The sequence below is a fragment of the Catharus ustulatus genome, chromosome 11 (assembly GCF_009819885.2).
Source record: "Catharus ustulatus isolate bCatUst1 chromosome 11, bCatUst1.pri.v2, whole genome shotgun sequence".
Classification (NCBI taxonomy): domain Eukaryota; kingdom Metazoa; phylum Chordata; class Aves; order Passeriformes; family Turdidae; genus Catharus; species Catharus ustulatus.
In genome coordinates, this window is record NC_046231.1 from 2,469,191 (window position 1) to 2,481,483 (window position 12,293).

The window sequence follows — 12,293 nt, forward strand, 5'->3', positions numbered from 1 at the left end:
GATTCCTGGGGATGCTCAGGCCTGGGTGCTGCTGCAGCCCCGGCAGCAGGAAAGGGAATTCTGTTATGTGAACTATGCCATCAGTGGAGCTGCTTCAAATGGCAGAGGAAATAAAACAAAGTGAATTGGAGAGAAGAGAATCCAACCTGAAATATGCATAGTACAGAGAGATGAAAGAGGACAGAATAATTCAAAAATTATATTATGAACAAAATTAGGGAGGCGCGCTGAAAAAGGGGTCAGGAACTGTGTGAAGGAGGGCATGAAGAGCAGAGGGTAAAAAGCTGATTAGCTGCTAATACACAAGCAGATCTGAAATGGTGAGGTAATTATCCTAGGAAGCAAGAGAAACTTAAAACAGACACACAGTAAAGACACCGAGTACAGAACCCTTTTGAAATTTTTTTCTTAGGAGAGCTTTATACAATAAAAAGAACTACAAAGGGCTGTGATGGGAACAATAATTCAGAAATCGCAAAAGGCATACAAGCAAGGGGAAAGATACAGGAAAAGATCTAAACGTGCAGTGCATTTAACATCAGCTGCCCAGCATCTGCAATGTCACAGTATTGATGTTTGGTGTCCTGGAGCTTTCCCTTTAAACTGAAAGGGAAATCAATTGAACCTCAAATAGCAAAATTTTGGCTCTGTGAAGCATGGTTCTAGGCACCACTTTTTGGTAAAATTCTTGTAGAAAATGAACAGCAGACAGGTAATTTCAATTATGATAACACTGAAATGAGCAAGGAAAAACAGTTTCAGAACAATCCCCTCTTAAATACTAGGATCCAACTTACATTTTTCTTTAGAATACTCTCCTATATTCACCTGCTCCTTAAGCCTAGCTGGATCTTATAGTTCTGCTCAAAAGTACTGCAGAATGCAATTCATAAAATCCCTTTTAATTCTTTGGGGAATCATTGAAAGTGCTACAGATTCCTTCATGTTTCCAAAGGCAGGTAAAGTGTTTTACTGTGGAGCTGTGAAAGGCAGCATTAAGCAGTACAAAATATGAACACAATAAAAATGTGATGACCCGCTAAACTCGAGGGTGTCATAGAATCACAATAAAAATCAGGTTGCAGGGCACTTCTGGAGGTCTCCAGTGCAACCTCCTGCTAAAAGCAGAGCAGGCTTTCAGGTTAAATCAGGTTGCCATGGTCTATCACACCTTTATGAGAAATTGCCACAGAGATTAAGAATAAGCTGATATTTCTAGGAGCCAGTTTTCTTCTGTTGTCTCTGTCCAGTCAGAAATCACAGTCTCTGAATTCTGCCAAGCAGCCTGACACCTCAGAGAACATTCAGACTTGACTGCTGGTGGGGCAGATCTTTCATTCTGAGTAGATGATGCTTCACTGGACAAAGCAATAGCCCTGCTCTGGCAATGCCCTTGGAAGAAAAGCAGTGTGGACTGCAGGCACAGGGAATGCAGGTTGCTAGAGCCCTCCCTGCATGAACTCACCCAAAGCCACACCCCAGCACAAGAGAACTGAAAATTGCCTTCTATTGGTGTTTCTGTTTGGAAGGAGAAAGTGAAGTGCTTCTGACCCCAGCAGTTACATTTTTAGAAACTCATTCTCCAACAGATAATGGATTCATTTCTGCTGCATAAAGCAATATCCTCCTAACTAACAGGATTGCAGGGGAAGAAAAAGCAACTTCATCTCCAGGACCATCAAAACCCCAGTGATGTTAACAGGCTCCTTAAACCCCAGCACAGTTTGACCTGAGTACCTGAATGCACCAGTGAACTGTGCAAGCACTCAGTGAAGCAGCATCCAGCCCAGCAGCAGGCTCCAGGAGCACAGGGAACAGCACAGGAACAGCACAGGAACAGCACAGGAACAGCACAGGAACAGCACGGGAACAGCACAGGGTGATGCTGGCACCCCTAAAGGCTGGGGGAGGAAGGAAAGCAGTAGTTTTGGTAAAAAAACCTGCTCCCCTACCAAATACAGTGTGTGCTACACTGGAGGAAAACACACACACACAGAAGTAGAACTTTAGCAAAACAGTCACTAGTTCCTTGGTTAAAAACAAGCCTTATTGAACACAGTAAAAGCTGTTAGAGCACTCTTTTACTTCCAATTTTATCAAAACTTCCATTAAATGATGCTGGCATGCAATTACTCTGCTGTTAAATACCAGGCCACTGCTGAGCTTTGACTAAAGGCCACTAATGCATGTACTGGAAACAGGCACTGGATCATTGTCTGTGCTGGGGAAGGCAAAGAGAGGCTTAGTCAAAACTGCATTAAACTTCCATTTGCCATTGTTTTTGTAAGCAATAAAAGTCTGAAACAGAAGTACAGTGGCTTCCACCTTACAGTCAGAATATCTGGCAATCCAAAGTGATATTTTATGAGCAGGAGTCAGTGGTTGTAAAAGGAACCCGAACATTTCTCGGAATTTGCTTCATATCAAGTAACTGACACTGTTTACAGTAATTTCACGACTATAAGGCGCACCCTTTTGACTAAAATTTTCCCTCGAACCTGGAAGTGCGCCTTATAGTCCAGTGCGTCTTATCTGATGTACAAAGCTGCGAAATTTGCCAAACCGGAAGTGTGAGCTGTGAGCCGTGGAGGGAGCCGGAAGTGCCACAGCAGCCGGCTGAGGGCGGGCCTGGAGGCCCGCGGCACCGCCCCTCTCGGGTCCAGGCAGTCCCGGGGGCCCATGGCTGCCGAGTGAATGCCGCTCAGGGGGCCCGCGGCACCCTCCCTTCCTGGGTCCAGGCAGTCCCGGAGGCCCATGGCTGCCGGGTCCAGGGGGGGCCGGTGGCTCGTGGCACCGCCCCTACTGGGTGGAGCCGGGCCCGGGGGCCAATGGCTGCCGGGTTGAGGCGGGGCCTCGGCCAGGAACCGCGTGGAGGGAGCTGGGGGCAGAGCCTCGCTGCAAAAAAAAAAAGTGCGCCTTATAGTCCGGTGCGCCTTATCTGATCTACAAAGTTGTGAATTTTGCCGACTCCCAGGGGGTGCGCCTTATAGTCCGGTGCGCCTTATGGTCGTGAAATTACTGTAATAGAGAATCACAAAATTCCGACCTCATCTCGAAGTCCCAATGACATTTTGACACAGGTGGTCCCTTCCCCACCAGAGTTTGTGGTTCCAGTCCCAGTCCTGAGCCTCCACCCAAGGTGATAACCCAGGTTGTCTGCAGGGTCCATCAGGGCAGCACAGCTTGGGACCAGCTGTTTGCTCACTCCCAGCACTCAGAGCAGCCCAGAATGGCTTTCACAGCAAACTCTGGGTTAGGAAAGAAGCTGAGAGCTGGGCTTGCCTACACAGGGGTTGAACTCACAGGTTGTGACATCACTGAAAGACCCTCCTGAAAAATTGGTGAGGAGGAAAACAAAGGGAGCCTGAAGGAAGGCAACACTCAGGAAAGAGGGTTTAAACAGAGACAAGAGTAGAGCTGGGCTGTCAGGGGCTCTGCCTGGAGAGCCACTTGGTACCTGCCTGCAGATGTTCCCCAGGATGGACTCAGCACACACCAGGGCTCACCTGCACAGCTCATCCTGCAGGTCCAGCTGGGGTGGGGCAGGCACCAAGGAGCAGCAGCATCCTGCACCCAGGGGGACACACATACCAAGATTTTACCTCCCAGGCTACTGTGCTGTATTAGTTCTTTTAAAACTAAAATGGTTTTGATGAGATAAATCATCACTACAAGGAACTGTTGTTCAGTCATTGATCCTCTGAAAAAAGACATCACAAGTAAGTACAATTTAGGCTGTTAGAATTGCATATTATTTAATGCAAGTTTATTAATCCACATTTCCATCAAAGTAGAAACCTTTTGTTGTAGTGAGGAGAAGAAGGAAAGGGTTACTTAGAACCTTTCAAGCTCTTAGAAGACTACTAAACATAGGAGAGTATTATGAAAATCCTTATTTCATAATCCATAGAAAGAATTAAGCTGATTCTAAAGTGAAAAAACTTTAAACTCTTTCATTATTTCAAATTCATTGTGAAAAAAAATCTGATAGGGTAAATTTTTTTAAACAGAGACACCTAAAAATATTTTAGCATGAACCCATGGGTCTCACACAGAACTGCTCCAATCCCACACACTCTGAGGTATTTGGGAATGTCAAAGCATCTGTCTTGGTTTAGATTTAAGGCTTAGACTGCTGTAACTTGGACAAAATGACCCTGACAAGTTACCCCATGTAACAGCACAAATTGCAAACACTGACAAACACTAAATTTCACTCAAGTCTATCATGATCCCTAAGAGTCATTGGAATCCTCGCAAACACTGCCCTGCTTTCAACCACACCCATGCACCTGAGACACTTCAGCTATTTACACCCTCCTGCAGACTGGCAGAGGCTTCTCTTCCCGTGAATTTATTGCCTGTGTTGTTGGAGCTACAAAATGAGCCCCTCGCAGCAGCCCAGTGTTGTGAGACCCTGACCCTCCTCATCCTCCTCACAAGCACCCACCCAATGTCCTGAGCTGCAGCAGACAAGATGCTGGAAATGCGGAGAGCTGCAGGTGGGCAGGGTGGGCTCACAGCTCCGTGTGGAAGTGGAAAGGCAATCTGCTGGCAGCAGGGGTGTTTCTGTCCTGCACCCTGGGGCTCCTCTCTGCCTGTGCCTCATCTCTTTGACAGGCAGAATCTTCATCCAAAGCAGAAAGAGGGAATCAGGCCCAGAAAACTGCTGCTGAAATTGTCATTTGGCAGGAGACTTGACAAATGCCAGGAACACTTCTTGGAGAAAACCAAGACCTCTAACTGTGCAGAAGACAAGGAAGGTGAGGAGTGTTCTGTGTGAGCTGTTGAAGCTTTAGTTTGGTCCTGCCCTGCATCTCCTGCTCTCAGTGCAGTCTGTGAACCTGCACTGCTGAACCAGCAGCAAAGCAGACAGGAGGCTGTCCAAAGCTAGGTCAAGAATCCTTTAGTAAAGACAGGAATAAAATCCCAGCCATGGATGAGTCTCCTGTCTTAAGCTCACACTTGGAAGTCAAAGCCATGATGTACTTCTGAACTTCAGTCCTGTGAACTCCAACCCATTGTACTTTTTGTGATCAGCCTACATAGCCTGAAAAATAACTGAACTTTTGAGTACTTTTTTTCTCCAATAAAGTACAGACAATAAAATATATGGCAAGTCTATATTTTTTAATCTTCTTGATATGGCACAGAAATCAAAATAATTCAGTTACAGGAAGTGAGTTAAATTCTGCAGCAGCTGCAAGGTGCAGCTATATTGTAAACTGCACCCTTGTATTTGTTTTTGGAGTCTAATAATGACCTACCATTCCCCATTTTGGTGGTATTTGGATATTACTATGTTTCTGTAATATTAATAATATCATAATCTTCATTAGAATGCAAATCTATACCATCTGACAAGCTCTTGTTCTCTTCCACAAGCTCCTTTGTTGTTGCAGCCTCATGAATTTCATTATGACACAAAATTATTATCAGCCAGTGGGAAGTGGGGGTGGGGAATAGAATTATGTGGAAATTAGAATTTCTTGGTTTAATAATGAATCCAGGTTCACACTCCAGTTTGTTTTAGCACAAGCTGCTTCTGAGAGAAGAGGGAGCAAAAGGGAGGAAATTCTTCCAAAAGTGCTTCTGTACAGTAACCTCTCAAGCAGCTGCCACTGGAGGGGTGCACTGGAGGGAGATGCTCCTGTGCTTCATTTACATTTCAAAAAACAACAATTATTCTATCCACATGTTTTTTCCTATTCATAGCTTTACAGATGGCAGAAGAAAACAAGAGAATTCGTGCCATTGAAAAACTCGTGGCCATTTCCTCTCCAGTTAAACTGATACCAATTATCAGTCTTTGTCTCCAATCACAATAATTATTAAAAAACTGTAATTATTCCTGGAGCAGCCTGTGCTTGTACAAGTAAACACCATTTGACAAACTGGCAAAAAGCTTGGAAGAGTGCAAATATTCCTTCCAGTATGGAAACACAGGGCCCATGTCCTGGCCAGGGCTGTGTCTCCTCAATTCCAGCATTCCCAGCTCCATGGTGGGGCCTCTCTGCTCCCACCCAACTCCTCTGTGCTTTTGGGCTACAGGGACTTTAGAGCAAAGCTAAAGCAAAAGAAATTACGAGATTTAGTAGGAAAAGTCCATTGGTCCATTGGGAATTGTGCAGCTCCCCCCAGAGCTGTGGGAGACACTGCAGCAGGGTCATTAAACTGCTGCTGTCACACCAGAAGAGTACCTAGAATTTTTCTTAGCCAAATTAAACAACACTCCTTCTAAGTCATACAGAACCCAGCAATTTCTAGAAGCAAACTTGATTCCTTAGAAAATAAATTGAAGTCACTAATGTTGTGTTGAGACTCAGTACTAAAACCAGATTTCTATCCCCTTTAAAACGTTGTATTTTACCTGAATTGCTGCTTAGATAATTATAATACCCAAATCAACCTTATTATTAAAACCTACAGTGTTCTCTACAAAAGGCCACACCCAGGACCTGGTTTGGATATTTAGTCAATTGAAGAAAATCTGATCAGCATTAATATGGGATTATCTTCTTTCCTGATGACTGCACATCAGCTAGCATGATCATGTAAATTTAGGTAACATTAACTGCTGTTGTTTATTTAGCAATTTGTTAGAGGTCTCCCCTTCTCAAAGAGATTTTAGTACTAGAACAAGATTTATCTCCAAAAATTCAATGAATGGTGTAATTACTCTAAGCTATTTATCACAGAAAAGATTAGTAAACTCAAACAGAACACCCAATTTCAAAAGCTATTTCGGATTACTTGCCACAAAGAAGTGTGAATTATTACATTATGTGACCTACAATGCAAGATTTCTTTGGCTTTTTTTGCTATTGAAAACTTACATTCAAATGCTAATATGTTTATATTTTAAAATGTGGACTAGCAATTCAAAATTAGACGTTAATTAAAACACTGACAATTTTCTTTTTTTCCTAGTGGGGGCTGTCAAAAATCAGAACTTTTGTCATACTGAAGTTGCACTGACAAGCTCAGAGTTGTTCACTTTATTTCCTCCTCATTAAGGAAAAACCTGTCATTAAAAGAAACTATTTAAAGCGAGAAAAGAAATGTGTGAGTCTATTTAAAGCAAGCAGGGAAATGTTTTTGGACTTTGATTATGGCAATTTAAAATCCCTGCTATTGAAAGACGGTGATTTTTTAGTATTTAAATAACACTGCACATACTTCTAAGACATTTTATTAAGAAGATTGTTAAATTAGGTGATAAAAGGTTACTTTTGTCTTTGAAGTTGAAATATCTAACTATTATTTCTTGTCTGTCTAGAATTAGAAAAGCTTCAATATCATACTTTTTACAGGACTCATTATCAAAATTCACCAGACTTCATAAAACAAACAAATGCTTCACTTCCTGCCTTGTTTAATCTCAGTGAGGCAATTTCTTCCTTGTTTTGAAAAGGAAGATTTCTTTCAACATTTGATGGAGCAATATTTTTTTATTTTCAAATTGCACAGGCTGTGGTTGGGAAGCCATAACCACCTTCCTTTCAAAGCATAAGAAATGGGGCACTTGTCAGGAATGTATTTTAAGAGGAAAATTCAGACAGATCAGGGTTGACAAAGAAAAACAATGGTTATCTTTTTTTTTTAAGGCCAGAACAAGACTAAAATGCAACTTAAAATGTCCTGGTAGGTCAGATCACAGTGCAAAATTATGTACCATGACACAAAATCATAATTATTTAAGTAATAATAATAAATGAATCTTTATCTCCTACTGATGTGAATGTTGGAAAATATTCATGCCATTTATGCACACAAAAATTTTTACTGGAAAAATATACAGAGCTGAAAAATCCTATGATGAATTGCATTTTCATATACTTTGTAAGTTTTAACTACTAATCCATCCTGCTGAAATTGCATCATTTCAGATCTCTAAGCAGACTTGCAAAGTACTGTCAGTTTTTAGATAATCCATCATTAGTATTTCCAGCACTAACCTGCAAATTTATGCTTCTCACTGAATTTCAAATGATGTTGGTTTAAGGATGTCAGGATGCTGCTTATTCACTCTGGGACAGAGAAGCAGGTAGAGTTATTTAAAACACAGTTTTGATCAGAAGTAAAAGTACATAATCCATTTCCCTGCTTGCTTTAAATAGACTCACACTTTTCTTTTCTTGCTTTAAATAGTTTCTTTTAATGACAGGTTTTTCCTTAATGAGGAGGACAATAAAGTGAACAACTCTGAGCTTGTCAGTGCAACTTCAGTATGACAAAAGTTCTGATTTTTAACAGCCCCCACTAGGAAAAAAGGAAAATTGGCAGTGTTTTAATTAATGTCTAATTTTGAATTGCTAGTCTGCATTTTAAAATATAAACATACTTATATTTGCATTTGAATGTAAGTTTTCAATAGCAAAAAAAGCTGGCAAATTCCAATTCCAATGGCACCACACAGTTAAAATTGCTCAGCAACAGCTCTCTGACAATCATGTCTTCATCAACAGGATTAATTTCAAAAATAAATTGCTTCATGGATTCTTCTCCTTTTGTCTTTTACCTTTCCAAGATGATCCATGCTCTTCTTCCAGACTTAACCATCCCAAATGAAATCCATTGGAAAGTCAGTCCAGCACTAACTTTTCCCCCTGTGTTATTCGAAGGTGTCAGCAGATTCAGTCATGAAATCATATAAATCAAAAGATATAAACACAGAACAGCAAGTGTCCCAATCCAACTGCAGTCCAGGTGTTTTACTGTCCTCTGAAACTTTTGTGAGGCGTGGCAAATTAAAATTCCCAACATTGTTGCAAGGGCCTGAGTGTCAGGAAAGCAAGGACTGGCACAAATTCTGAAGAGAGGCTCACCCAGGAACTGTAAAACTCATTAAACAATTCAACCTCTTAAAGTTCATGCATTTAAACAGCACAAACTCTTCAGAATCAAGCCCTTTTTAATATGCTCTCTTCTGCAACCTTGAGTTAAGCAGGATTCTTCTCCTTTCTTGTTGACTCCAAAACTGGAGGATGTCAGCCTATTATAAACACTTTCCTAAATACTAGCAAATTATTGCTTTCATCTGTGCTTTAATTAAGGGCTGCATCTACACTTGTGATAGATATTTATAGATGGCAATTTTTTTGAGATCTTACCCAAGTTAGTTTTGCAGTGACTACATGTTAATAGATATTAAGATCACAGTGGCTTGGTAGATAGAATTATAAATAGCAATATCAAAGAATATGGAAAAATCCTTGAAATAAATTATTTACTAAGAGAGAGAAGAAATGCTGTTTGACAGGTAACAAAACTGAAGAGTTTTTAAATTAAAAAAAGTTTTTCTTCCAGAACTGTCTCAACATACAAACCCCAAGACTCAGTAGTCACAAGGATGAGCACAACTTTGAGGCAAATACACACATCTGCCACAAGGTTAAGACAATCTCTTCTTTGCTCTGAAATCTCTTGGGTAGACTCTGAATAGGTAAAACACACAGTGTTCTAGCTCTGGAAACGAATCACAATTTAAGTATTACCCTCACTGTGCTGCAGTTCAGACTTGGCCAGCAAAATGCAGGGACTGGGACCCAGCAGAAGCAGAGGAAGGAATATAAATGATATTTTGTTATTCAGACACAGCTACCACCATGTCTGCCCATACAAGCTCGTTATAGCCCATCTCCTCCCATCCATTTCAATATGAATTGTTCCTTAAACAATTGGAAAAATAATGACTAGTGAAGAGTGAAATGCTTTGAATTGTGTCCGTCTTGCTAGAAAAATTTCAGGCAAAACCATCAAAATGTCCTTCTCAGTCTTAAACAAAATGTTTTCATTTTCCCTGATAAAAATAATTCTTAATTTCAAAAGCATGCAATAATGACTTGTGAAAAAAATTGGGGAAAAAAATTTAACATTTTGAATTTATAAAAATATCTCACTAATACCAAAACAATATTTCTTGTAAAATTACACTCTCTCTAAGAAGAAAAATCTCTCTTCAGCTCTAATTATTTCAAATATGCAAAAGCATCCACATTTGGCACTTGATTCTGTGACTGCAACCCTTGTTCTTGTAATTGTTCCTAAACCATGATAATGCAGTATTTGTTTAAAATAATAACAAGGCACAACAGTAATCATACTTTGTGTAGTAAAAACAACTTTTATTATGCAAAACATTAAAAAGAATGCTGTCCAATCCCTGGGAAAATCTTGTGTTAAATTGGATAAATTAAAATTATTATCATTACATTTACAGAAGGCCTTTTATCCCATTTTTATATCTCCAGCACATTTCAATTCATAATTAGAAGAGATGCAATGAATGCTTCAAATGAAAACAATTCAATAAAACCTGGAAAATGTTGAATTTTTCCTATTAATAAATGGGCACATTGAGAGTGCAGATAGTAAAACGTGGCCTTCATAACACCCACAGTTAATTGTGGTATTTTAATTCTCCAACTAGAACCATTTTAGTCTTGTCATCTGTGCTTTCTGGGAATGGATGTGTGATTTTGACAGCTCAGGATGTGTCATGCTTCAAAGGAAGGAGGGAAGCAGCTTGGGATGTGTTTTGATTCCAGCCCATCGTGACCTCTGTCCATTCCAGCTCTCCATGGAGCTGGGCTGAGCCCGTGGCTGCTCCTGTCTCTGCTGTTTCTGGAGATTTTACAGGGCAAGACAATGAAAAATCAGCCTCCAACAGAACAGCTCCAGCTTTGCAAACACTGTCAGGCTTTGCTTGATTTCTCATTCCGTTTGGGAACAAAAAGTGATGCAGTGAACATTTCCCAGCCCTTTGTTGTTTCCATTGTCTCCAGGTTTTCTCTTAGAGACCAAAGTTTGCAGAGAGTGGTCCTATGTTTGGTAGTGTCTGAGAGCTCCAGTATTCCAGAAATAATACCAACTGCACTTGAAGGAGTTGCTTGTATTAAAACAAATATAACAAAATTCCATACAAAGTTTGCCTCTTCAAAAGCCAGAAACAATGAAGTGCACCTGGAGCCATTTCCAACACGTGTTGAAAATGAGCGCCTAAAACACTACCATGGACTTTGGGAATGAAAGGGCTACAGAAAAAAATGCTGGAAAATCATTACATCTGCTCCAGGTTGATCAGTATGTCTGAAGGACAGAGCCAGCTCCTTTGGGAAAATACATTCTTTCCAGTCAACCAAGGGACAGCCTACTTGGAGAATTTAAATGTAAAATTTGGCTTGGGATTTTTCACTTAATTTTCATAGATTTCTAATTTAAAAAATAATGTCTCAACAGTATTTAGGATGTCTCAATAAAACAACTTTTAAAAAGTGTTTCTTCTTTTCAAAAGAACATTCTGCTAATAAGTAAGACATCAGCAGGAAATAAATTGCATTGTGATTCCAAGGTGATGTATACTTTAAAGAGAAAATCCTTAAACTTGTTTATAATTATCACCATTATCAAACAGCTCTCCTTTAAACACTCATCCCACCACAGTACATGTTTGCTTCCAGATTTTTGTCTTATCTTGGCTTTGTTCCCTTTTCTCTCCTATTTCCATAAAACACAAGACTCATAACTGCATATCAAAAAAGTAATTCCACATTAGGGCTAACTGGCTAATTACACTCATTCAAATTTTTCAAATACCTTTTATTCTGTTTAATGTAAGATGTAAATCTGTTCTTTTTTCCAAACAATGACCACTTTATCAAGAGCATGTGAAACTTGGGGAAAACTGTTGTGAGCAGAAATCACCTGAAATGCCCAAAACAACTTAAACAATTCAAAACCATTGCTGCTTCTTGTTTCATCACAAATAACAGCAAATAAAAATGGTTTCAATTGGGTAATTTTAACTATTCTAAATAGAATTTAGGATCTTTAATGCCCATTTATTTTTCTGTGTTTCTTGGAAAGGTAGAATTATTGTGTGTGGCCATTTTGGCCATGTCTAAAGCCGGTAAAGAAGGTAAATGTGAATATGGTAGATGTTTCCAAAGTCTGGCACTGTCTCCTGCTCTGAGGTAGGAATTTCCCCTGCCCATTGCAACACTAGGGATTTCTTGTGCTACCTGTGAGCCTCAGGAGAAATAATCTGGCAATTAGTGAGAGCTAATGGCTGTTCCAGAACTTTTCCTTCCATTGCAAAAGATACATGCAGTATATTCTGTAAAATTATGAAAAATTATGAAAATTATTTTTATCAAAATTTCATTGCTGCTGATTGCTCCCCACTTTCTGCAGTGCACAGGGCATCCTACTGCCTGACAATCATTCCTGATCTGAGTCAGGGAAATCAGGTGTTCATATCTTCCTTTGCCCTCATCTCTGTTTCACAGGCA

General features: G+C 40.1%; 1 protein-coding gene across 4 annotated transcripts in view; it reads left to right on the forward strand.

Annotated features, from left to right (window-relative positions):
• Positions 1–12,293, forward strand: part of KCTD15 (potassium channel tetramerization domain containing 15) — a 259,607-nt gene that overhangs the window by 133,188 nt on the left and 114,126 nt on the right. The gene's annotated exons all lie outside the window — the stretch shown is intronic.